This window comes from Scyliorhinus canicula, chromosome 17 (genome assembly GCF_902713615.1).
Source record: "Scyliorhinus canicula chromosome 17, sScyCan1.1, whole genome shotgun sequence".
Classification (NCBI taxonomy): domain Eukaryota; kingdom Metazoa; phylum Chordata; class Chondrichthyes; order Carcharhiniformes; family Scyliorhinidae; genus Scyliorhinus; species Scyliorhinus canicula.
The window spans coordinates 7,971,271-7,997,826 of record NC_052162.1 but is presented as its reverse complement, the minus strand read 5'-3'; the positions used below and the strand labels follow the sequence as shown (position 1 = coordinate 7,997,826).

The window sequence follows — 26,556 nt, the reverse complement described above, 5'->3', positions numbered from 1 at the left end:
TGCTGAAGGATGTTATAGGATACAGAGGGACATAGATAAGCTGCAGAGCTGGGCTGAGAGGTGGCAGATGGAGTTTAATGCGGAAAAGTTTGAGGTGGTTCTCTTTGGAAGGAGTAACAGGAATGCAGAGTACTGGGCTAATGGCAAGATTCTTGGTAGTGTAGATGAACAGAAAGATCTCGCATCCAGGTACATAAATCCCTGAAAGTTGCCACCCAGGTTAATAGGGCTGTTAAGAAGGCATATGGTGTGCTAGCCTTTATCAGTAGGGGGATTGAGTTTCGGAGCCACAAGGTCATGCTGCAGCTGTACATAACTCTGGTGCGGCCGCTCCTGGAATACTGCGTGCAGTTCTGGTCACCACATTATAGGAAGGATGTGGAAGCTTTGGAAAGGGTTCAGAGGAGATTTACTAGGATGTTATCTGGTATGGAAGGAAGTTCTTATGAGGAAAGGCTCAGGGACTTGAGGTTGTTTTTGTTAGAGAGGAGAAGGCTGAGAGGTGACTTAATAGAGACATATAAGATAGTCAGAGGGTTAGATAGAGTGGACAGTGAGAGTCTCTTTCCTCGGATGGTGATGACCAACACAAGGGGACATAGCTTTAAATTGAGGGGCGGTAGATATAGGACAGATGTCAGAGGCAGCTTCTTTACTCAGAGAGTAGTAGGGGTGTGGAACGCCCTGCCTGCAACAGTAGTAGACTCGCCAACTTTAAGGGCATTTAAGTGGTCACTGGATAGACATATGGATGAAAATGGAATAGTGTAGGTCAGATAGGCTTCAGATGGTTTCACAGGTCGGCGCAACATCAAGGGCCGAAGGGCCCGTACTGCGCTGTAATGTTCTATGTTCTATGTTCTATGTTTATAGCTTTTTTAGTAGCTTTCTGTTGCCCCTAAAGATTTCCCAGTCCTCTAGTCTCCCACCAATCTTTGCCACTTTGCTTGTGAATTCCTCATCTAAGATGCAGCACAAAGCAAACGACTCACATTTGCACAGCACTCTTCACATCGTAAAATGTATATTGCTGAAAGGAGAGACATGTTGCTGAAGCTTTTCATTTTACACTCATCAGGACAATCGCAACAATTTCTACTGCAGGAGGAAATGGTGCTGATTGGTTGGCAAGTCAACTCTGATTGACAGAAACACTGCCATAGACAAAACATGAGGAACTATAGTCTCCTCCTGCTCCCAAAGTAAAATATTCTAAGGTATTTCGCAGGAGCATAATCATCAAACATAAGAGCATAAGAGCTAGGAGCAGGATTAGGCAATTCAGCCCCTTGAGTCCACTCCGCCATTCAATGCGATCATGGCGAATTCCCTCTCAGCCTCAACTCCACTTTCCTGTTTGCTCCCTATATCCTTTCTGGGATGTAATTCAGGATGCAATTCCATATGCCTTGCCATGCAAATTTATGCATTGTGAGGAATACCACAGCTCCCGCACCGCAAATCAGCACCTCCCCACCCCACTCCCACACCGCTAAGCAGTTCTCCCACCCCTGGATTGCCTGTGTGCTTCTCCTAAGCATGAGGGTTACCCAGCCCCCCCACCCCGCCACCCCACCAGACACCTGCATTAGGGTACCCACCCCCAGGAACCCTGTTATAGGGAGATTCCCCCCCCCCCCCCCACGGACACTTGCATTTGGGAGAGCACCCCAGGGACCTCCTAACTAATGGGACCATCCACAGAGACCCCCGAACTAGAGGGACCCCCACAGGGACCCCTTAATTACAGGGACCCCCACAAAGACCCCCTGACCAGAGGGACCATGCCCACTGAGCCCCTCCCTCACCCCCAGAACAGAGACCCCTGCCTGGAAGCTAGAGATCAGTCGAGACAAAGGCATGGTAAAATATTACAGCTGTAACACTTACCTGGAAGTTCCACGTGTCCTTGATGGAAAACAGCTGTGACCCATGTCTAGATCCCTTCAGATCTATTAGCTGCAAGCCATTCATATCTTTCTCGTTGTGGTCTGTGATTGACAGCTTCCACATAACAGCTGCAGCGTTGATTCATTCATCTCCCTTCATGGATGAGTGAGGGCTAAATCGCTGGCTTTTAAAACGGACCAAGGCAGGCCAGCAGCATAGTTCATTTCCCGTACCAGCCTCCCCAAACAGGCGCCGGAATGTGGAGACTAGGGGCTTTTCACAGTAACTTCATTGAAGCCTACTCGTGACAATAAGCGATTTTCATTTCATTTCATTTCATAAGTGATAAAACCCCAATGTTTGCAAACATTGATCACATCAAAGAGGGGTAAGTGCATTCCAAGCAGTAAATGCATTCCAATCACTGAAGCATGTGACTGTGGGCATGAGCATTATGGGAAACAAGGAAGAATCATTTTACGCAGCGGGTATTCTGGAATTCACTGCCCGAGTTGGTGGTGGAGGCAGAGAAAATTCTTTTTAAAAGTACCTGGATCTGCACCTTCGTCTATGGATCGGGTGCAGAAAGGTGGGATTGGAAAAGGCATCTCTGTGCCCTCAGGCTGGCATGGACAAGGTGGGTCAAACAGCCTCCTTCTGTGCTGTAACTTTTCTATCATTCTAAAATTGACTGAGTAAGAGGAAACAGAGAGTAATCCTTCATGGATACTTCCTGGGCTGGAGCAAGATTTGTAGTGGACTTCCTCAGGGTTTGGTCGTGGGAACCTTGCTCTTCCTGATGTATATTAATGATCTAGATCTTGGTGCGCAGGGCATAATTTCAAACATTGTGGATAACACAAAACATTGAAGAATTGTAAACCACGAGGAGGCCAGTGTGGAACTTCAAAAGGACATCGGCATGTTAGTAGAGTGGGCAGATAGGCAGCAGATGAAGTTTAATTTGAAGAAGTGTGAGGTCATTCATTTTGGTAGACAGAACATGAAGAGACAATATAAATAAAGGAGTGCAAGTCTAAATAGTGTGCAGTAGCTTAGGGACCTGGGTATATATATGCAAAAATCATTAAAGGCAGCTTGACAGTGGGATAAAGTAGGATATAAATCAGGCAGTATTCTGGGCTTTATTAATAATGGAAGAGAGCACAAGTGCAAGGAGGTTGTGCCAAACTTGTATAAGATACTAATTATACCTCAGCTGGAGTGTTGAGCTCAGTTCTGGGTGTCACACTTTATGAAGGATGTGAACTCATTGGAAAGAGAGAGGTTTAAAAGCGTGGTTCCAGGTTTGATAGAGGTGTTCAAAATCATGAGTGGCATGGACAGAGTAGATCGGGAGAAACTGTTCACGCTCATGAAAGGGTTGTAAACGAGAGGACACAGGTTTAAAATGATGTGCAAAAGAAGCAAACATTGTGTGTGAAAAAGCCTTTTCCAACAATGATTGGTTGGGGTCTGGAACACACGGCCTGGAAGGGTGGTTGGAGGCAGGTTCAATCGAGGCATTCAAGAGGGAATGAGATGATTATTTGAATGTAAGCAATCTGCAGGGTTACAGGGCAAAGGCAAGAGAATGGCACTAAGTCATCGTGCTCAGACACGACGGGCTGAATGGTCTCCTTGTGCACTTTTGCAATTTTGTGGCTGAGAACTGATGGTCTTCCAATAATTTACCTGAAAGAGAATTCTATTCATTCAGTACTGGATGTTCGAGAAGCGGTGTGAGGAATTAGAGATTGTGACGGAGTCAGGAGGGTTGTGTTGAGGGAGCTTACAACCTGCAAGTGGGGTTTGCAGATGATGTCATCTAGGGCAGCATGTCGATGGTAGAAAGGTGCAAGCCAACGATCGATCATTGATCAACCCCAGGCATAATGTTGGAGGAGCCAGAAGAGGAGTCATTGGAGGTGATTGTCGAGGTATGTTTAGAAACTATAGAATGGAACCAGGTTAGAGCAGTCCCAATCAGCTGGACATCAGTGGAGAGGCATTGCAGTCATACGATGCTGCAGTCAATCATGTCAAAGGTCACAGATATAGGTCACAGAGGCAAGGAGAGAAAGTTTATCTTTCCCACAGTCACAACGGATATTCCTTGTTACTTTAATAAAAAATATTTTGGTATTGCAGCAGGGTCAGATACCTGATTGGCAGCATTGAAACGAGGAGTCCCGGGAAAGGTGGGAACGGATGTGGGAGGCAACAACGCAATCAAGGACTTGGGGAGGAACTAGAGATTGGGACTGTGAGGTTACAATGAAGAAGCCTTGTTGAATGATGGTGTGGTCAACCAAATCAAATGCTGCAGAAGGTATCTCCAAACTCCCTTTCCTGACCAAGTCCTTGAATGTGTTGTCAGCTCCCAAACCCATTCCCATCCTTCCCACAGCTTCATCTTAGAATGCCATGAAGCAGGCTTCAGCCCCTATTGTGATACCGAAACGGCCCTTTTCAAAGTCACAAACTACATATGTCGAAAGTAAACTTTCCTTCCTTGTCCTTTTTGACCTATGTCTGTTGCCTTTGACATGGGTGGGCAAAATCCCTCTTTTTATTCAATTTTAGTCACCTAACTGTTTAATAGAAATGGTGGTGCACCTTTCCTTTAACCACCCCATGAAGTATCGATCGAACTCCCCTCCCTTTTACTGCCGGGTTTTTCCAAGTCCTGAGAAACCATCGCAGGAGGTGTTTGTATACAATTCACTGTCAAAAGTGATGGAGTACCTGAATTAGCATCATGGAATAACAGCCCCACCCCTCAAAGTCAGGTGACTCTGTATCACTCAATCAGCCTCCATTAAATCCGGAAGTGGTGCACTGGGGTCGGATTTTCCATATTTGGCCAAACCGCACCCCACCATCTGCGCCACTCCTACCCACCCAACCCCTGCCCCCACCCCCACCCCCTCCCCTCCCACATTAATCCATCTTCCCTTGTGTAGTTATCATCCCTCTCTGAACTGGTCAATTGGGAATTCAGAAAGCAGGTGCCTGTGAGCTGGGTTGCATTTACACCTGGAATTCCATTTTAAGACAATTTGTGAAAGTACTCAGGATGGTGTAGGGTTGGGTTGGGTTGGGGGTGGTGGTGTAGGTGTGGGCAATGAGGGCGAGATTTACACAGCAAGTTACTTGGAATGCACTGCCTGAAAGAATGGTGAAACAGTTTCATTAAGTTTCAAGACATTTTCCATCTATCTTAAATATTGCATCTGTCGAGTTTAATGTTTGGTGTAAAATTTTGCACCAGAACTTTCACTGTGCTGGAGTTTAGCATAAATACTTTGCATGCTGATGTCTGCCAGACAGGTTCAGGAACACGTTGCCACACGCATGTGTCTGGCTTCAATTTCTTTTAAACATATTCAGAGGATGTGAGTGTCACTGGCAATGCCAGCATTTGTTGCTCATACTAATATTCTTGCGATGGTGATGGTGAGTCAAGTTTTTAAGTCTGTCTGTGCGGTGATATTCAGCACTGTAGATACACAAGGGGTTAATGTAAGTACACATAGACTAGCTAGACACTAGAGGGAGCACCAGAGACATGACACACAGACACTCAACCAATAGGTCAGTAAGATAGGACACGACCAATGGGCATTCACGATACACACAGAGGTGACACGACCACAGGGGGCATTACACCAACCCATATATAAAGGACACAGCACACATGATCTTCCTCTTTCCAGTGGAGACAGTTAGTGAGTACAGACACAGGGTTGATCACACCCACCATGTGGATTGTAGCAGACTGGTTTGTCAGTCTGAGTAGCTATAGAAGGATTAACAGTAGTGGCGAACCCGAGTAGGAGAATTGTAAATAGTTCAATAAACGTGTTGAAGTTCTCTCCATGTCTGAACCTTCCTTTGTCAGAGCGCACATCAAAGAAGCCGTTTATGCTACGTCAAAAGCATAACAAGACAGTCTGGTGAGCAGTTTAGTACGACTGATTCCATGGCTTTCTGGGCCATTTCAGAGGGCAATTGAGAGTCAGCCACATGGTTTGAGGGTGGGAATTTAACATTGGGTATCCTTCCCTGAGGGACGTGAATGAACCGGATGGAAATTCAGTAACAATCCAGTAGTTTCACCGTGATCATTAATTCCAGATTTATTCAATTTGCTGAATTAAATGTGAGTTTCCAGATCGCTGGTGGAAGTGTGCTGAATATTAACACAGTGTAATATCTATTATGCTGTCATACTCATCACGCTGCTATTATTAGTTCAAGATACTTTGACCTGAGATAGAGTTTTGCTTTGTTTGGCCAACATCATCCGCGTCTCTCTGTGTCGAACTCCTATCTAATTGAACATTGAAGAAAGAAGAAAAAAATTGCTTATTGTCACGAGTAGACTTCAATGAAGTTACTGTGAAAAGCCCCTAGTCGCCACATTCCGGCGCCTGTTCGGGGAGTCTGGTACGGGAATCGAACCGTGCTGCTGGCCTGCTTGGTCTGCTTTAAAAGCCAGCGATTTAGCCCAGTGAGCTAAACCAGCCCCTGTAATGCATTGAAATGTATTATGGAAATTAACCAGCATTGGATGCACTACCTTTAATCCACAATGGAAGAAGCTGGAGAGATGGCAGTAATTATATATGAAAAGCAGGAATTTAAGGCAGTATCTGTGAAAAACATGAAGAAAACAGTACTTAAAGTAGACAATGTAGGGTAATCATTGCAAAGCTACATTCTTCATGCAGAAGATCCTGAGGGGTCTTCATACAGAGCCTGAGTGGATGAGACTATAGGCCGGGGGTAGAACAGGAACATTGCAAGGTCTGCCAGCTCTCATTCCTGTCTAATAAGACCAGGTTCCCTTCTGGAACCCTCCACCTTGCAAAACCACCTACCATATTTCAATATCTATCTGTCAGCCACGGGCCAGTGGCAGGCACTCTTTAACTTCAGTCAATAAGTTATGCATTCAAGTCCCAATCTAGAGACCGGCTGATGTTCCAGAGCTAATACTGAGGGAGCACTGCACTGTCTTTTCAATGAGATGTCAGGCCAAGGACAGGAGGAAAATTAGTAGCACGGTGGTTATCACTGCTGCTTCACAGCGCAAGGGTCCCAGGTTCGAATCCCGGCTTGGGTCACTGTCTGCACGTTCACCGTGTCTGCGTGGGTTTCCTCCGTGTGCTCCGGTTTTCCTCCCACAATTCCCGAAAGATGTGCCGTTAGGTAATTTGGACATTCTGAATTCTCTCTCCGTGTACCCGAACAAGCTCCGGAATGTGGCAACAAGGGGCTTTTCACAGTAACTTCATTGCGGCGTTAATGTAAGCCCACTTGTGACAATAAAGATTATTATTATTATTTCTCTCTCATTACTGTTTTCAATTTTGGTTCTTTTCCCTTTAGAAGTGGTGCTGTATTTTCCATATCCCTTCAGCTTGCAGTGATCGACAAGTCAATGAATATCCCCCACAGCAAGGGCAAATTAAAGTACAATAAAAGGGCCTGTTTATTTTACATCAAAGGAGGGAAAGAAATGGCAAGAACACAATAAAGATAAGAGTTATGCCAGTCCAAAGTTCAGAATTATACGTCCAATGGTGTATTCCTTCAGAGTGGGGTAAGCTGACTGTTGCAGGTTGATCCAGATTTCCAGAAATGGGGACTTCCATGATGGGAGAAGACATGTTGAGCAGCTCACAATGTTGATGAAGGACAGATTTATTTCTGCTGCGACCTGCTCAATGGTAAAATATGGACTGGGACATGCTACTGTCTGAAGTCCTCATTCTCGTCTGAGGTCAAACAGTGACTGAATATATGAACACACAAACGAGGAGCAGCAGTAGGCTATTCAGCCCCTTGAGCCTGCTCCGCCCCTCCAATAAGATCATGGTTGAACTGATAGTAGTCTCAAATTGGCATCCTGCCTACCTTCAATAACCTATCAATCCCTTGCTTACATAGAGCCTATCCACCCCGCCTTAAAAATATTTAAAGACTGCTTCCACCACATTTTTAGGAAGAGAGTTTTAAAGACTCACTTATTTTTAAGCAGTGACCTCTTGTCCTAGATTCTCCGACAAGAGGAAACATCCTCTCCACATCCAGTCTTTTAAGACTCCTCAAAATCATATATTTCAATCAACTGATCTCTTACCCTACAAAAATCCAGTGGATACAAGCATAGTTTGTCCAATCTTTCCTCAGAAGACAACCCACCCATTCCAGGTATTAGTCTGGTAAACCTCTTTTGAACTACTTCCAACAAAGATAAGATCCAAAAGTATTACAATTAAATTAAGTTTAGACAGCTCAAGTCTTGGTTATGTGACTGGACGGTTTCAAATTCAGTTATTCAGCTAACCAGACCCTTGGTTGAAACTCATTGTGTTTTGGAGCAGGTAACACAACATTGGAGATTCAGAATCACAACAGCTGCATTTGTCCACAACTGGCTGGGACAGATACCTCGCCTGTTAAACCATTATGTTGGCATGGCTGGAATGTTAATGTGATGCAAAGAGTGTTATATTACACATGGTATAAGGTGTTATCTTTTGTTCACTTTCAAACTGCTCCGAAACTTCCAGAAACTAGCATGTGACCAGTTGTGGCCATTTTTCTCACATTACAACAGTGACAGCAGATCACTTCTTTGACTGATACGTTGCGAATGGGGCCACATAGAAGCAAAAATAATTGAATGATAGTTTTTGGCATGTGTCACAATACTTGTCAAAATCAGCAATGTGTTAAGAGCATGTATTGATTACAAAACTGTAGCAGCTGTTAAGAATGCAGTGGTGTGAGGCCAGGGATTACTTGAAGTAAAAACTAGGCTCAATAAGTGGGTGGATTTTTAATGAAGTAACCTGGAATTGACTGCTGACTTGTCTATTTTTCCAGTTGATTTACTGAGAAAGAAAATCGGATTGTTTGCAGGAGAATGATTCTAGCAATTAAAAAAAAATACTGTTTTATTCAGCTTCAGTCATTTTGGAGTGACATCAATACCTCGGCTGCCACTCTGCTCAACCGCTGACGAGTAACACGTCGTATTCGTCTAAGGTCACAATGCTGAATACAGATGAGAGGGGTTAGCCCGTCTAACACTCTGTCATAGACAAACACGGGCTGGAATGCTTTAGCCATTGCGATTCTCTGTTCCCGCTGCCAGTGCATCCCGGCCCGCAGGTTTCCTGGTGGCGTTGGAATGGTTTCAATGGGAAATCCCATGGAAAGCGGCGGGAAGTCGGAATCCCACCACCAGCAAACAGTGCGCCACTGAGAAACCGACGGCTACAGTGAATCTAGCCCATGGTCATATACGTGCCATTGTTCAAAAACATCATGGCAGCTTAAGTATTTGAATCCAAAGATCTAAAGTTAGCCTCAGCAAATGTAGCTTTATCGGATTGTCACAAAAGAAATGCCAATTGATTCACTCACATCCTTTAGGGAAGGAATCCTGCTGTTCCTACTCACCCTGGATCACTTGTGACTCCGATGAGTTGACTCTTTGAAGTGGGCAAGCAAAAACGTTGGCTGTATCAAACAATGACAGCAGTCATTTATATTTATAAAGCATCTTTATTGCAATAAGATGCCTCAAGGCACTTCTCCGGAGCATTAGAAAACAAATTATGTCACAGAGCCACATGTGGAGATATCAATACAAGAAACCAAAAGCTCGGTCAAAGTGTAGGTTTTATGGCGGTCTTAAAGGAGGAGAGAGAGGTTGAGGGTTGGACGGGCGGAGAGGCGGGGAGATGGAGAGAAGGAGAGGCGGAGAGATGGAGATGTGCAGTGAGGAACTTCAACGCTTAGGGCCTAAGCAGCTGAAGGTGCAGCAAACAATAGTGGAGCAATTCTAATTGAGAATTCTCAAGAGGCCCGGACTAAAGGAACGGCAATATTGCAGAGGTTTGTGGGAGCAACAAGGCCAGGGAAAGATCTGAAAACAAGGATGAGAGTTTTAAAATCAAGATAACCAGGAGCCAATGTAGGTCAGTGAGTACAGGGGCGAAAGGGACACAGGACTTGATGCAGGATAAGTCACAGGCAATAAGGTTTTAGTTAGCCTCAAGTTCAGAAAGACAGATGGCCTCAAGTTCACGATGACTGACCACGGGATCTGCAGTCGTTCAAAAAGAAGGCCCACCACCACCTTCTCAGGGTAATGAAGGATGGAAAATAAATGCCAGCTTTGCCATCAATGCCCACATGAATGAATTGACCATAGTAGATGCAGTGTAACATGGATCCACTTTAGTCGGCAAAACAGAATGGTAGACAAAGTAATTAAGTGCAGCAAGCAGATTGGAAGGCAACTGGTATGTTGGTCTTCATCACAAGTGGACTTGAGTACAGGAGAAATGATGACTGACTGGGCAGCACGGTAGCATTGTGGTTAGTACAATTGCTTCACAACTCCAGGGTCCCAGGTTTGATTCCGGCTTGGGTCACTGTCTGTGTGGAGTCTGCACATCCTCCCCGTGTGTGCGCGGGTTTCCTCCGGGTGCTCCGGTTTCCTACCACAGTCCAAAGATGTGCAGGGTTAGGTGGATTGGCTATGCTAAATTGCCCTTAGTGTCCAAAATTGCCCTTAGTGTTGGGTGGGGTTACTGGGTTATGGGGATAGGGTGGAGGTGTTGACCTTGGGTCGGGTACTCTTTCCAAGAGCCGGTGCAGACTCGATGGGCCGAATGGCCTCCTTCTGCACTGTAAATTCTATGATGATTCTATGATGACTGCAGCTGTGTGGGGCATTGCTGATGCCACAGCTGGAGTATTGTGTGCGATTGGTCTTCTTCGGAAAATATACTTTCCAGAGAGGGAGTGTAGCGGAAGTTCACCAGCTTGATTTCTGTGATGGCAAAGTTGTTGTATACGGAGAGATTGGGTTGATTCACTGAAAATTAGAAGAATGAGAGTAAATGTTTAATGAAACATGTAAAGTTCTGACTCTGACAGGATGGGACAGATTGGATGCAGGGATGTTGTTTCCAATGGCTGGGGCTGGGGCGGGGGGAGTGGCTGGTGTCAGGTTGGCCATGTGGATTGAAATGAGGAGATGCTTCTTCCCTCAGATGGTGGTCAACTTGTATTTCTCCACCACATAATTCTGTGGAAGCCAAGTCACTGAATGGATTTGAGAAATAAATATATAGATTTCTAGACTCTAAATGTCTCAAGCAGTATGGGGAAAGAGTGAGGGTATGGCATTGAGATAGAGGATCAAACAGCATCAGACTGAATGCTGGAACAGGCTTGATGGGCCAAAAGGCCTACTCCTGCTCTTATTTTCTATGTTTCTATGGGTGTGAAGGGAACCCGGGGATTCATGTGCAAAGACCTTTGAAAGTGACAGGACATAGAGAGCGGTTAGCAAAGCATTTGTGATCTCAGCCTTAGAAATTCAGGTAAAAAAGCAGTGATATAATGCAGAAGCTTTATAAAGCTCTAGTAATGTTGGTTCAGCTCAAATTTAACAAGGAATTGAGAGTCCTTGAGAAGATGCAGAGGTTTATTACAATTATTCCAGGAATGAGGAATTAGGGCTGTTCCCTTGCAACAAAGGAGATGGAGAGAGTATTTGCTAAAGATACACACAATTATGACAGGTTTGGATCTGGTAGACAAGGTCAAACTAGTGACAAACTGCGGATGGGGGAATCTGAAACCAGAAGAGAAAGTGCTGGAATACCTCAGCCGGTCTGGCAGTATCTGTAGGGAGAGGAAAGATCTAACATTTCGAGTCCAGATGACCCTTTGTCAAAGCTGTTACAAGGACTAGGATACACAGGTTAACTGTTTTGGGAAAGAGATGCATTCGGAATGTGAGGAGGAAACTTTCCACAGCGAGTGAGGTCTTGCTTCAAGTGTTTGAAGCTCAGTTAGACCGCACCTGGCGTACTGTGTGTGGTTTTGGTCCCCTTAACATAGAAAGGATGAGCAGCGGGATTCTCCCGAATCCTCGCAATGGACCGACGGTGGCTTAAAAAGTGGCACGAACCACTGCAGTGTTGGGCCAACTGGACGTTGCGGAATCTTCCGCACTTCCGGGGGCTAGAGTGGCGGCAGAGGGGTTGGTGCCGCGCCAACCGGTGCCGAAGGGCCGGCCCGAGTTAGCGTATGCGCAGAACCACCAACGTGGTTCCGCGCATGCGCAGACCGACTGGAATATTCTAGCGCAGGCAATGGAGGGTGTCTTCTCCGCGCCGGCAATGGCGGAGCCCTACAGAGGCTGGCGCGGAAGGAAGGAGTGACCCACGACACAGGCACGCCCGCAGAGATCGGTGGGCCCCGGTCTCGGGTCAGGCCACCGGGGCCGGATCCTACCATGCCCCCCTCCCCGCCCTAAGCCTCTGAAAAACGATTCAACGAAAGACAAGTGTCCCTTATGCCCTTTTCACCACCATATTAACCTGTCCTCCAGCCTTCAGTGATCTATGTAAAAACACATCAAAGACCCTTTGTTTCTCAGAACATCCTAGTGCATAACATTCATTGAATACTTCCTTGCCAAATTACTCCTTCCAAATTGTATCACCTCACATTTTTCAGGGTTAAATTGCATCAGCCACTTTTCTGCCCATTTGACCATCCCGTCTATATCTTCCTGTAACGCAAGGCACTCAACCTCACTGTTAACCACCCGGCCAATCTTTGTGTTATTTGCAAACTTACTGATCCTACCCCCCTCATAGTCATCTATGTTGTTCATATAAATGACGAATAATAGGGAGCCCAGCACAGATCCCTGCGGTACATCACTGGCCACTGGCTCCCAGTCACTAAAGCAGCCGTCTGTCATCACCCTCTGTCTCCTACAGCTAAGCCAATTTTTAATCCACCTTATAAAATTACCATGTATCCTATTAAGATTTGCCTTCTTCAACTCTCCCACGTGGGACCTTATCAAAGGCTTTGCTGAAATCAATATAAACTACATCAACTGCACTGTCTTCATCTTCACACTTGGTCACCTCTTCAAAAAATGTAATCAAATTTGTTCGGCATGACCTCGCTCTGACAAAGCCGTGCTGACTATTCCTGATCAAACTTTGCCTCTCCAAGTGGAGATAAATTCTCTTCTTCAGAACTTTCTCCAATATTTTCCCAGCCACTGACATGACACTCACTGGTTAGTAGTTCCCTGGCTTATATCAACAACCCTTCTTAAATAGTGGGACCACATTAGCTGTTCTCCAGTCCTTTGGCACCTCCTCCGTGGCCAGAGAGGAATAAAAAATTTGGTCCAGAGCCCCGGCAATCTCCTCCATTTCCACCCACAACAACTTGGGACGCAATTCATCTGGACCTGGAGATTTGTCCACTTTTAAGCCTGCCAACACCTTCAATTCCTTGTCACTCCCTACGACAATTTGCTCAAGAACGTCAGTTTCTCTCCCCGAGTTTCATACCTACATCCTCATTTTCTTGGTGAAAACAGATATGAAGTATTTATTCACAGGCTAACAGTGTCAGGCTGGGTGAGACAGGAACAGCAAAGTGCGCCTCGGGTGGTGGGGGATGGGGGAGTGGGGGGAATTGTGTCGGTCCAGGGGATCGTGGGGAGTTGGGTGTTTCGGGCCATTCGGTGGTGGGGGGTATCGGGTTGGAGTCAGTGGTGGGGGCGGTGTGTGTCGGGTCGTGTCAGCGGAGGGGATGTTGGCCCCAGAGGGGGATGGGTCAGTTTGAGACAGGGGGAGTGGGTGGTGTGACGGGGCTGGGGGTAATCTGGCGGATCCAGTGCGGGGTTGTGTGCTTGCTGGGTTGCCAAGCGAGGTTCTGTCTGGGTGTGTAAACAGCTACTCTGCAGTTCAAAGTGATTTTTTCCCCTTTCCAACTCTTTCAGAGTAACTATCGAGGTAAAACTTGCAGAACCCTCCAAGGTTAGCAATTTAAATCGCTTCTGTCGGATGGTCCCTAACACGGCGCAATTGCCCAGAGGAAGTTAGCAATTGTCGGGTAAACTCTTACGTGGATACCGTTTGAGTGTGATGTTGGGGAACAAAGAAGTTAAGGGCCTAAATCAGAATCAACAGAATCAAATTTTGGAATTTTAGGAAAATCTGTAGGCTACAGAAAAATAATGGAGTGAATAGAAAATAATGAAAACGTAAGACAGAAAGACATCCATGTTCACAGCCACTCAGCACGGTGGTGGGGATTCCTGAGTCTCTGCTGTACCACAACTTGTATTTTTCTGGGTATATTATTTAATTGTCCAACTGCTCAGTTATCAGTATACATCCCAGCATTGCAGTTGGGGGATTTAAATTCAGTTCATTAAATAAATCTGCAATATAAAACTAGTATCAGTAATAGTGAGCGGGGAACTACTAGATTGTTGCAAAAACCCATCTGGTTCACTCATGCCCTTTAGAGAAGGAGGCCTGATGTACTTACCTGACCTGGCCAACATAAAACTCCAGACCCACAGCAATGTGGTTGACACTTCTCCGCCCCCCACGACGGGTGGGAGAATAGCGGGAGGGCCTTCCCGACATTTTTTCCGCCCTCCCGCTATTCTCCCCCCCCCCCCCCCCGCCGAAGTCCCGACCCGAATCGCTGCCGCCGTTTTTTTACGGCCGGCAGCGATTCTCAGCTGTTAGATGGGCCGAAGTCCCAGCCCTTTCCGCCGTTTTTACGAACGGCAAACACACCTGGTCTTGCCGTTCGTAAAACCGGCGTCACAAACTCGCTATTAATAACCATGGCACCACGGCCGTGCCAAGGGTGCCATGGGCCCGCGATCGGTGCCCACCGATCGCGGGCAGCGGGCCCGATGCCCGCGCACTACTTGTCCTTCCGCCGCCCCGCAGTATCCATTCGCGGGGCGGCTGAGGGGCAACCCGGCCCGCGCATGTGCGGGTTTCGCGCAAAAACGCGATGACGTCACCCGCGCATGCGCGGGTTGGAGTCTTCCAAACTGCGCATGCGCGGCTGACGTCATATGACGTGTCAGCCGGCGCTAACTCCGGCAAGCGGGCTTAACGATTTTCGTTAAACCCGTCTTGCCGGAGCCTACGGTGTCGGGCTGCTAGCCCCGACCGGGGACCAGAATCGGTCCCCCGTCGGAAAGGGGCGCGCTGCCGTAAAACCCGCCCGGGTTTTACGGCAGCTTTACGATTTCTCCCGTTTTGGGAGAATCTCGCCCTTAGTTTTTGCACAGTAAGCTCCAAAAAAGGGCAAGGTGATAAAGATCGGATAATCTTGCATTTATTTTGATGATGTTGTGTGGAGAGACTAATGCTGAGCATGACACAGGAGAGAGCTCTCCTGTCCTTGTTTTAATTATGTCAAGGGAGGTTTCACATCCAGCTGAGAGGCAAGGTGAGTTCTTAGCTTAACGTTTCATTCAGCACCTCCAGCAGTGCAGCATTCCCTCAGGACATTTCTCGGAGTCCCCCTGGAGTGACGCTATGAAACTCACAGCCTTACTGCCCGGGAACAATAGTGTGCATCACGCTGCAGCTGGTAACTCTGCTCTCTCCACAGGTACTGCCTGACCTTCTGAATATATCCAGCAACTTCTGTTTTTATTGCCCGCTGCCAACTAAAGTTCCGGCGAACACCTCATCATAGATCATCAAACTAATCATGGCGTTCGTATAGATAATAGAATTTACAGCGCAGAAGGAGGCCAATCGGCCCATTGAGTCTGCACCGGCTCTTGGAAAGAGCACCCTACCCAAGGTCAACACCTCTACCCTATCCCCATGACCCAGTAACCTCACCCAACACTAAGGGCAACTTTGGACACTAAGGGCAATTGATCATGGCCAATCCACCTAACCTGCACATCTTTGGACTGTGGGAGGAAACCGGAGCACCCGGAGGAAACCCACGCACACACGGGGAGGATGTGCAGACTCCGCACAGACAGTGAACCAAGCCGGAATCGAACCTGGGACCCTGGAGCTGTGAAGCAATTGTGCTATCCACAATGCTACCGTCTCATGCAGATACATGTCAGGAAGGGCCATGGATTATAGAATCCCTACAGTGCAGAAGAAGGCCATTTGGCCCATTGAAATGAAAATGAAAATCGCTTATTGTCACGAGTAGGCTTCAATGAAGTTACTGTGAAAAGCCCCTAGTCACCACATTCCGGCGCCTGTCCGGGGAGGCTGGTACAGGAATCGAACCGTGCTGCTGTCCTGCTTTAAAAGCCAGAGATTTAGCTCAGTGAGCTAAACCAGCCCTGAGTCTGCACTTGGAAAGAACATCCCTACCTAGGCCCACTCCCCCACCCTAGCCCAGTAATCCCACCGAACGTTTTGGATACTAAGGGGCAATTTAGCATGGTCAATCCATCTCACCTGCACATCTTTGGACTGTGGGAGGAAACCGGAGCACCCGGAGGAAACCCATGTAGATATGGGGACAAAGTGGAAACAGAGGAGGCGGAGGGATGATCTGATGGAGGGATACAAAGTTACGAGAGGCAGAGATAGGGTAGATCGTTAGAATCTTTTCCTCATTGGCAGAGGTGTCTAAGACCAGAGGGATAGGTTTAAGGTGAAGAGTAAGTGGTTTAGAGGGGTGCTGGCTCAGAGGGCGGTGGGGATATGGAACATGCTGCCTGAGAGGGTGATGGAGGCAGTTACTCTCACAACATTAAGAAGCATCTGGACGAGCACTTAAATCAGCAAGGCAGGGTGAGTTATGGACCAAGTGCGGGTAAATGGGATGAGGGTTGATTGGGATTTGATGGTCAGCATACCATGATGGGCCGAAGGGCCTGTTTCTGCGCTGTATGACTATGACTTTACTTTTGATGCCTTGAGCTCTGTTTTTCTCTCCATCGAGATTGAATAAAGAGGACGAATAGCGGACTGCAAAGAGAATTGGGATACACATCCAGCTCAGATTGCTTTATGATGCACATTTGCTGATATCGGGCATCTTTAGGAAACTTTGAACATCTTTGTGAAAATAACCTAACAGTGTGTGCTTGGTCGGCCAGTGGATGTCCAGAATAAGAAGAATGTCTGTATCAGAGGAACAGAGTGGCTTATTTTAAATGTTAAATAGCTGAATTTGAGGCTGGCGAGGCATTGCTGCCTCACAACGCCAGGGTCCCAGGTTCAATTCTCCACTGTCTGTGCAGAGTCTGCACATTCTCCCCGTGTCTGCATGGGTTTCCTCCGGGTGCTCCAGTTTCCTCCCACAGTCCAAAGATGTGCAGGTTAGGTGGATTGGCCGTGATAAAACTGACCCATTGATTAGGTATAATTACGGGGATGGACTGGGCCTAGGTAGGGTGCTCTTTCGGAGGGTTGATGCAGACTCGATGGGCCGAATGGCCTCTTACTGCACTGTCAGGATCATATGGTGGAAACTAATCATTTAAAATTTCAGACATGCCTCCAATTCGCCTGTTTTGCTGGAGATGGCTCGAGAGATTGCAGCCACCTATTCATTCTGATCTGGTGGGCTGGTGAATTAAATCTTTCAAGGTATCTGCATGCCCCCATTATACTGCAGTTTGTTTTTATTTGTATCTCTTTATGGTCAGGTTTCCCGGGGGGGGGGGGGGGGGTTGATGAATCCCAGCAGGTAAAATGAAGTGAAAAGGGGCAGATCTAAAATCCTGATGCCCCCCCCCCCCCCCCCCATGTGGTGATATATAATTCTTATCATTTAAAAAGTGAACTCCGTTTCAGCTGAAGAAGCTTAAAACGCCAATACCTTGGTTTAAACAAGCTTCAAGAGAACATGGCATCCATGAAAAGAAAAATGAAATAAACAAAAGACAGTTAAAGTTCTGAGCAAGAAATTACTAAAAAATTGTAAAAATAAAGAAAAAACATTAAGTGGTATTAAAATAATAATAATGATAAATATGATAATAAAAGAGGTAATAAAGAGAGAGAAAATTTCTATATTAGAATATTGAAATATTTGTAGATTGTCTCATACGAAAACAGCAAATAAAGTTTCAAAACATATAATAGAGAACTGAAATGTTATACAACACAAACTAATTTGAATGGAAGCTTTTTCTGTAATACTTCGATCATTTTAATTACTGTACAATAAAGTAAAGATACCTATCAAATGCAAAATACCATTTGAGCTCACCTCAAGATAATTAGAATAAAGTTAGTGAGACCCTTGTGCTTCGTACCTGCTGCAAAGAGATTTTATATTAGGCACTAATTTAGTCAGCTTCAGTCTCAAATCTCCTCGTTTAGTGATATCCAGTCGATTTCTTTTCTTCAGTAGCAAATCATTTACAGCACTAAAACCACATTCAGCTAAATATGAAGATGGGAACGGTAACAACAGTTTTCTTGCAAACCTGGTTGAATTTGGGTATTTAGTTTCTGTCTCATCACAAAGCCATGCCATCGCTCCTTTTATGTTGAATAAAGTTTTAACTGACTCATCATTTTGTATTTCCGAGAGCTCTTCTTGGTACTGCATTGAAACATCAGATAGATCCACCAGCACTGGCTGCATCACCCATGTTGGAAAATCAATCTATTTTAAATCAGAAAATCTTTCTTTCAAATTAGAGGCCAATATTTTCAGATGATCCACAATGACAAGTACAGCAGCATCAGTCGGCTCACATTTCTTTAGCCAATGAAACTGGTCAAAATTTTTGTCAGAAATATGTTTTTGGCATAACTCGATAAATGAAATAAAGCCAAATATCTTCGCCTTTGCATCAACAAGAGTTTTATTTGTTCCTTGAACTTGTTTATTCAACACATTCAGTTTTTCAAAAATATCTGCTAAATAACTCACAAACGCTTTTCCATGAACGGTTAGCAGGTGCTTCATTTCAGGCTTTTCACTTAAAAAGTCACTAAGCTCATCAAATAGTTCCATGAATCTTTTCAAACAATTCCCCTTCGAAAGCCACCGTACCTCAGTGTGAAGTAAAAGTCTCACATGGTCTGCATTGTTATCTTCACAGAATTACTTGAAAAGACGCTCACATTTGGCATTAGCTTTGATAGCATTGATAGATTTTATAACTGATTTCAGTTCTCTCTATAAATAACACAGTGCACAAGAAGCAGTTCCGGATTCTCATCTTTCATCAATTTTAAGCAGCCATTTTTCTTGCCCATCATAACAGGAGCACCATCAGCTGCACAAGATGTGATGTTTTCCATTGGTATATTATTGACATCTAAGTAGTGTTTTAGTTTATTATATATATCAGTGGCGGTAGTGGTGGTCTCTAACGATTTGCAGAATAACATTTCTTCAGCAAATTCACCTTTATCAATATATCTTACATAGGTTAGCAATAAGGCCTCACTGTCTCTCACAGTTGATTCATCCATTTGTACTGAGAATTTTCTTGATTTCAGCTTTTCAACAAGTTGTGTTTCAATATCTTCACTCATTTCATCTATTCTTGTCCTAACAGTGTTGTTACTGAGTGGCATGGCTTTAACATCTTTGTCATCTTTTTCCAGAACTGTTTTAAGAAATGCTGATATTGATGGTTTAATTAAATCCTCCCCTATAGTATGATTTTTTCCAGATTTAGCAATGAGTAAAGAAATTTCATAACTAGCCTCAAGAGTACGACTGACAGTAACAGTTTGTGCAGTGAACAGAGACTTTATTGTTGATCTTTTTTCAAACTTATCCTTTAAAGATTTGAAGTAATTCAAATCTGAATTTGCATACGCACTATGTTTCGCCTTCAAATGCGCCTCAAGACGACCTTGTTTCATTGATTCGTTGGTCAAGCATTGTTGGCATAAGAGGCAGAAAGGTGACCGTTCATCATGGACAGCGGGTATGAAACCAAGTTTTAAATATTCCTCTGAATACTGACGAACTTTCTTCTTGCTTGCACTACTCATTTTGTGCATAGGGTTTGTGACTGAAATAAATATATTGATGATATTCGTCACACTCAAGGTCATATGATACGCCAGCCTAAACTATGTGTATTATCTTACTGTCTATTTTCTAGTCAAATATTACGCATTTGGACTATTTAGTTTTCATCTCTGACACTTTATGCATCTTTTAGTATCATCATAATACTAAACAATCAAATATATTCACGAGCAGACAAAGAAATATGTATCAATTACCTTGCGTGGAAACACCAAAACAACTTCTTTGTTTACGATTGTTTGGACTGTGAATTCTCAGAAAATGGATTGTTTTCCCTTGAGAGAAAACGGAGGAAATAGATATTATAAGGGTAACTTAGCAAAAGCTCTTTGAATCGCATTTCTAAATCCAATTCAATAAATAAGGTTCTCCCATGACCTCGTGCACTTCGTGCGATGTGCATGAAGGGCGATGGCGCGGTGATTATATAATAACTACACAATAAAGACCTTTTTTATCCAAAAAAAATTATTTACTCAAAATAACATCTGAAATGTAAATACATATGTTTACCTGATGGACAATCCAAAAAAATAAAAATCGAAAATTTGGACCCAGACCTCCTCAGTCGCGCTCAATTGCCCCCCTTAAAAATCAAATTGCCCCCCTGTGGGGCGTACGCCCCACGTTGGGAACCACTGATCTAACCCCAATCCTATTCCATGACCTCTGAGATCCACCCACCATGACCTCTGACTCACGTCCCTTATGATCAACGACACCCCCAACCAGGCAATCTCTGACCCTGCCCCCTCCTACCTGTCTTGATCACTCACCCATCCCCTCCCAACGGTAGCACAGTGGGTAGCACTGTTGCTTCAGAGCGCCATGGACCCAGGTTCGATTCCCGGCTTGGGTCACTGTCTTTACAGAGTCTGCACATTCTCCCTGTGTCTGCGTGGGTTTCTTCCGGGTGCTCCGGTTTCCTCCCACAGTCCAAAGATGTGCGGGTTAAGTGGATTGGTGACTCTAAATTGCCCCGTCGTGTCCAAAAATTAGGTGGGGTTGCTGGGTAACGGGGATGGGGTGGAGGTATGGGCTTAGGTAGGGTGGTCTTTCAGAGGCTGGTATGGGCCAAATGGCCTCTTCTGCACAGTAAATTCTGTGATTCTATGATCCCTTTCGACAGTCCCCAATTCACTGCCATCCTCTCCTCAGCTGTTTGCCCTTGCGTTAATCAGCCTGTCAATTAGACTGGCAAAGGGCAGGAAACCTATTGAAAAAAGATTAAAAGATATCTCACAGATAGTTTCCACGGGACATACGGGAAATCCTTATTCCCTGATTTAATTCCCAAATCTCATTCCCACCGTCCTCCAGCCGTTTTCCCAGCCCTGATGAAATATTGGCCGGGCCAGATTGTTTTGGCGACGTTCAAGATTATAAAAGCTTGCAGGGAAGTTTGGACTATGCGATGTGGTAGTTATATTCACAGGTCAGTGCATGATATCTAGGATTATTCATATTAAGCCCAAACTGTCATTCTGAATGTATTATCCACCAACATCAATCTCGAATATGAATCCAATTGCAGCTGTTACTGTGCAGTTCCTGAGCTGATATAAATTCACAGCATAATGCTCCTCTCTCCCTCTCCACACTCCCGGAAAGCCAGCTTGATGTGTTATTCATAGATCACTGAATCTTCATCTCGCTCTTGTACACTTGAGCTGTCCGAACAATATTTATTTTCACAGGAATCAGATTTAGTCCTCGACCAATTGAAAAGGAAGCATTGGGGAGATAAAAGGACAATTTGGATGAAGGGAAAGAAGCAAGTAAGATGGAAATGGACAAATCCAACAGGGGGTAAAATTGTGTTTGAAATATGTGAGCAGAAATTTGATTTTGCAACACTGAGAAAAGGGAAAGCTGCCACGAGTCACACACACACAAGGTAAAAAAAATGAAAAGGACCACTTGATGCACCTTAGTCAAAACAAGCAGAAAGAGTCTCCTTTACTGTGCAGAAGGAGGCCATTCAGCCCATCAGGTCTGCACAGACCCTTGGAAAGAGCACCCTACTTAAGTCCACGCCTTCACCCTATCCTTGTAGCTGGCTCAGTAACGCCACCTAACCTTGTTTTTTTAACACTAAGGGACAATTTTACATGGCTAATCCATCTAACCTGCACAGCCTAGGACTGTGGGATGAAACTGGAGCACCCGGAGGAAACCCATGCAGACACAGGGAGAAAGTGTAAACTACACACCGACAGTCACCTGAGGTCGGAATTGAACTCGGGTCCTTGGAGCTGTGAGGCAGCAGTGCTAATCACTGTGCCACCGTGCCATCCTGGATCATCAGGATGGAATTCCAACTGCTCCACACAGGGTTCCTCCATGCCAGCAACAAACGTTTCACTCCAGATGAGGATCACACTTTCCACAACTAATTCCTTGACATCGGTCACTAACTTGCTTCAATGGCTTGAACTGGTGCAACATTTTTGGAGTGGAAGAATATCAACAACAATGTGCAATTATATGGAGCTTGTTTCAAATAAAATTTGTATTCAGTCTCTTTGAGAGGGGATCCTCCATCATCCACCACTAGTGGCGGAGTTCCTGATGTCTTGGAGAATCATGTCTTGGGGGAAAAATGGGATCGGGTGCAGGTTCGGTCTCCCTCGCTGGGGGGGGCATTGAGGTTACAGCCCCGCAAATTTATTAACGGGCTGGACACCGGATTCTCCACGCCTCCATGATATTCCATCCTTCTGGGCTGTGATTCACCTGGACGTGGATTGTTCCAAGTATTTGCCAGTAGGACTGACGTGGAGGACCTCACAGTGGGCCAAGGGGATACGTATTTAAGGTGCATGTCCCAAAAAATCCCCCGGACGGTCTCCGATCGCCTGCAATGCCCACTGACTCCCCATTAGCAGCATGGTAGCATTATGGATAGCACAATTGCTTCACAGCTCCAGGGTCCTAGGTTTGATTCCGGCTTGGGTCACTGTCTGTGTGGAGTCTGCACATCCTCCTCGTGTCTGCGTGGGTTTCCTCCGGGTGCTCCGGTTTCCTCCCACAGTCCAAAGATGTGCAGGTTAGGTGGATTGGCCATGCTAAATTGCCCTTAGTGTCCAAAATTGCCCTTAGTGTTGGGTGGGGTTACTGGGTTATGGGGATAGCGTGGACCTTGGGTAGGGTGCTCTTTCCAAGAGCCGGTGCAGACTCGATGGGCCGAATGGCCTCCTTCTGCACTGTCAATTCTATGATAATTAGACCCCCCCCACCAGACACCGCCCCCATCAGTGACCCCCATCGGAGACCCTCGTCCGACCCTATCAGGGACTCCATAACAGAAACCTCTCATAATAGAGAACCCCCCCCCATGTCAATGAACCCCTCCACATAACAGAGACCACCCCCTCCCAAGATGAGGTGACATTCCTTTACTCAGAGGGTGGTGAACCTGTGGAATTCCCTGCCGCAAGAAGCTGTGGAGGCCAAGTCACTGAATATAATTAAGGACGCAGACAGATTTCTAGACCATAAGGTGTCAAGTATGGTGTTGAGATTGAGGATCAACCATAGTCATATTGAATGGTGGAGCAGGCTCAAAGAGCTGAACGGCCTCCTTCTGCTCCAATTTTGTGTGTTTCTGTGACCAAGATGGGAGCCTCTTGAATGTTTTTGGAGCTGCAATCGTCCAGGCAGGGAGAAGGTATTGCATCACACGCATGACTTGCAACTAGTGGATTGCTGACAGGTTTTGGAGAATCAGAAAGTGCATTACGCACCACAGTATTCCTAGCCCCCAATCTGATCTTATAGCCACAGTATTCAGATGGCTAGTCTAGTTAAGTTTTTGGTCAATGGCAATGGATAGTGGGAGATTCAGAGATGGTGATGCCATTGAATGTCAATGGGCAATTTGTTGGGTTCTATCTCATTGGAGATGCTTAGTACCTTACACTTGTGTAGTGCAAGTGTTACTTTCCACCTTTTTTGTTATTCGTTCAAAAAGCATCGCAGACTGGGCCAGTATTTGTTGCCCATCTCTAATTGTCCTTGAGTGGGCAGTTAACAGTCAACCATGTTACTGTGGATCTGGAGTCACATGGAGGCCAGACCAGGTAAGGGTAGCAGATTTCCTTCTCTAAAGGACATTCATGAGCCAGATGGGTTTTTACAACAATCGACAATGGATTCATGGTCATCATTAGACTGGTAATTTCAGAATTTTTTTATTGTGTTCAAATTTCACCATCTGTAGTGGAGGGATTTGACCCTGGGCCCCCGGAGTATTACTCTGCGTCTCTGGTTTGCTTGTCCAGTGACAATACCATTATGCCACCACCTCCCCATAATGACAGCCCAAGCCTGGCTATTGTGCAAGTCTTTTTGTATTTGGACATGGAATGCAATCAGGATCTGAAGAGAAATGAATGTTGCTAAACATTATTCAGTGAACAGCGAACTGACCTAATGATGGAAGGATGGTCATTGATGAAGCAGCTGAAGATGGTTGGGTCGAGGACATTCCCCTGAGGAACTCCTGCAGTGATGTCCTGGGGCAGACATGATTAACGTCCAACAACCACAACCATCCTCCTTTGTGCAGGGTATGACTCCAAACAGTGGCCAGTTTCCGATTGCAAGGACAGCCATCAACCCTTTGTTTCCTGTTACGAAGCCCACGTTTAATCCAGTTTGCCACATTTCCCTGTATCCCATGGACTTTTGACTTTTTTGACCAATCTGCCATGTGGGACTTTGTCAAACGTCTTGCTAAATTCCATATGGGGACGGGGGACGGGGGGATGGGGGGACGGGGGTGGGGGGGTGGGGTGGATTCTAAGGTGACATCCACAAACCTTCATCATTGAGGGTTCAGAATGGAGAATGTATTTGCCCACCTTGTGTGCTGTAAAAATACTTTTGGTTGATGAGAGCATTTAGATTAAGATATACTTTGTAATCCATGTTCATCCTAAAACCTGTGTGTAAGTCTTAAACTAAGGGGGGCGAGGGGAAGGCGATATTGTATCATAATCCAATCTTTTATACGTTTTTTTCACGTCATTAAAACCAATTCGCAGTCCTGTGGCTCTATTCCCCACGTTTTATAAAAGAAATATAAAGTTACAATTTTTTAAGCCAGGGTTCTATTCTGGGACATTCCCGTCCAATTATAACATCAACTGGGATCGGAATGCCGGCTTGGATGTATCCTGCTTTTTGTGTCCAGGACGTACCTGGGCAATTTTCCAAATTGCCGGGTAGATGCCAGTGCCGTAGCTGCACTGGAATAACTTTAAATAAAGCTGCAATAAATTTGTCAAACTCAATTTTCCTTTGTGAGATCATGGTGACTCTGTCTGATCATAGTCTGATTTTCAAAGTGCATTGTGAAGGCCTCCTTAATAATAGATTTGAGTATTTCCGTGATGACTGATGTGAGGTTAATTGCCCTCTAGTTCCATGTTTTATTTTTTCATCCTTTCTTTAATAATTTGTTCACTTACAATATGCTTCAGCCACACGAGAATCTGGGGAATTTTTGCAAATCACATCCTGTGCATCTGTTATGTCTGCTGCTATCACTTTTTGAAGCCTGGGATAAAGACCATTGTGTCCTGGGGTCTTGTCAGCGCTTTGTCTCTTAATATTCTCTAACACTTTTCATGTGCTGTTTGTAAATACTTTAGTTCCCTTCCTCCTTTTAGTGCCTTTGTTACCTTGTATTGGCGTGTAACTTATGTCTTCCGCTGTAAAGCTGGCGAGAAATTATTGCTTGAATGGATGGGATTTTCTGGCTGTTCCTTCCAGCAGGACTTGGTCGTGCTGACGGCAATCGCCCACCATTTATTCCCCAGCAGCGGAGGGTGCGAACTATGGAAAACCCTGTTGACAGCAGCGGGATTGAAATATCTCGCCACTGGCCAATGGCGCGATGTCTCCACCGCCACTTAATATGTCATGGCAAGACAAAAAATAAACCCACCCATCGTCGCTGCCATCGTCCTAATTTCCCGTGATGTTTACGGTCTGCCCCTGAAAGCCCAATGTTTACTTCAGCTGTACTCCTTTTCAGCCCTTTACAAATACTCGTAATCTTCTGCAGAGAGATTGAACAGTTTGGACGAGAGATCATAGTTTTAGGGTGAGGGGGTAGCAGATTTAAAACAGAGATGAGGAGAAATTACTTCTCTCAAAGGGGCTGGGAATCTGTGGAATTCACCCACAGTGTGGTGGATGCCGGGACATTGAGTAACTTTAAGGAGGAGATGGACATATTTTTAATCAGTAATGGGTTGAAGGGTTATGAAGAACGGGCAGGAAAGTGGAGTTGGGGCCGAGAGGACACCATCCCTGATTGGATTGAATGGTTGAGGAGTTCAAGGGGCTGACTTGTCAATTCATGCTCCTAATTCCTGTTCATAGAATCGTCGACTTTACAGTGCAAAGGAAGCCATTCGGCATATTGAGTCTGCACTGGCCCTTGGAAAGAGCACCCCACTTAAGCCCACACCTCCACCCTTATCCTCGTAACCTAGTAACCCCCTGACCTTTTTGGACACGTAGGGCAATTTAGTATGGCCTATCCACCTAACCTGCACATCTTTGGACTGTGGGAGGAAACCGGAGCATCTAGAGGAAACCCACGCAGACAGGGGGAAAATGTGCAGACTCCGCACACACAGTAACCCAAGCCGGGAATCGAACCTGGGACCCTGGAGCTGTGAAGCAACAGTGCTAACCTCTGTGCTACCGTGCCACCCAAACCTTCTTATAATCTGTTTTTATATCACTGATTAGTTTGCTTTTGTATTTTGT

At 45.5% G+C, this 26,556-nt stretch overlaps 1 pseudogene; it reads right to left on the bottom strand.

Moving 5' to 3' along the window:
- Positions 1-18,381: 18,381 nt before the first annotated feature.
- LOC119952388 lies at positions 18,382-20,030 on the bottom strand (annotated as a pseudogene).
- Positions 20,031-26,556: the final 6,526 nt, after the last annotated feature.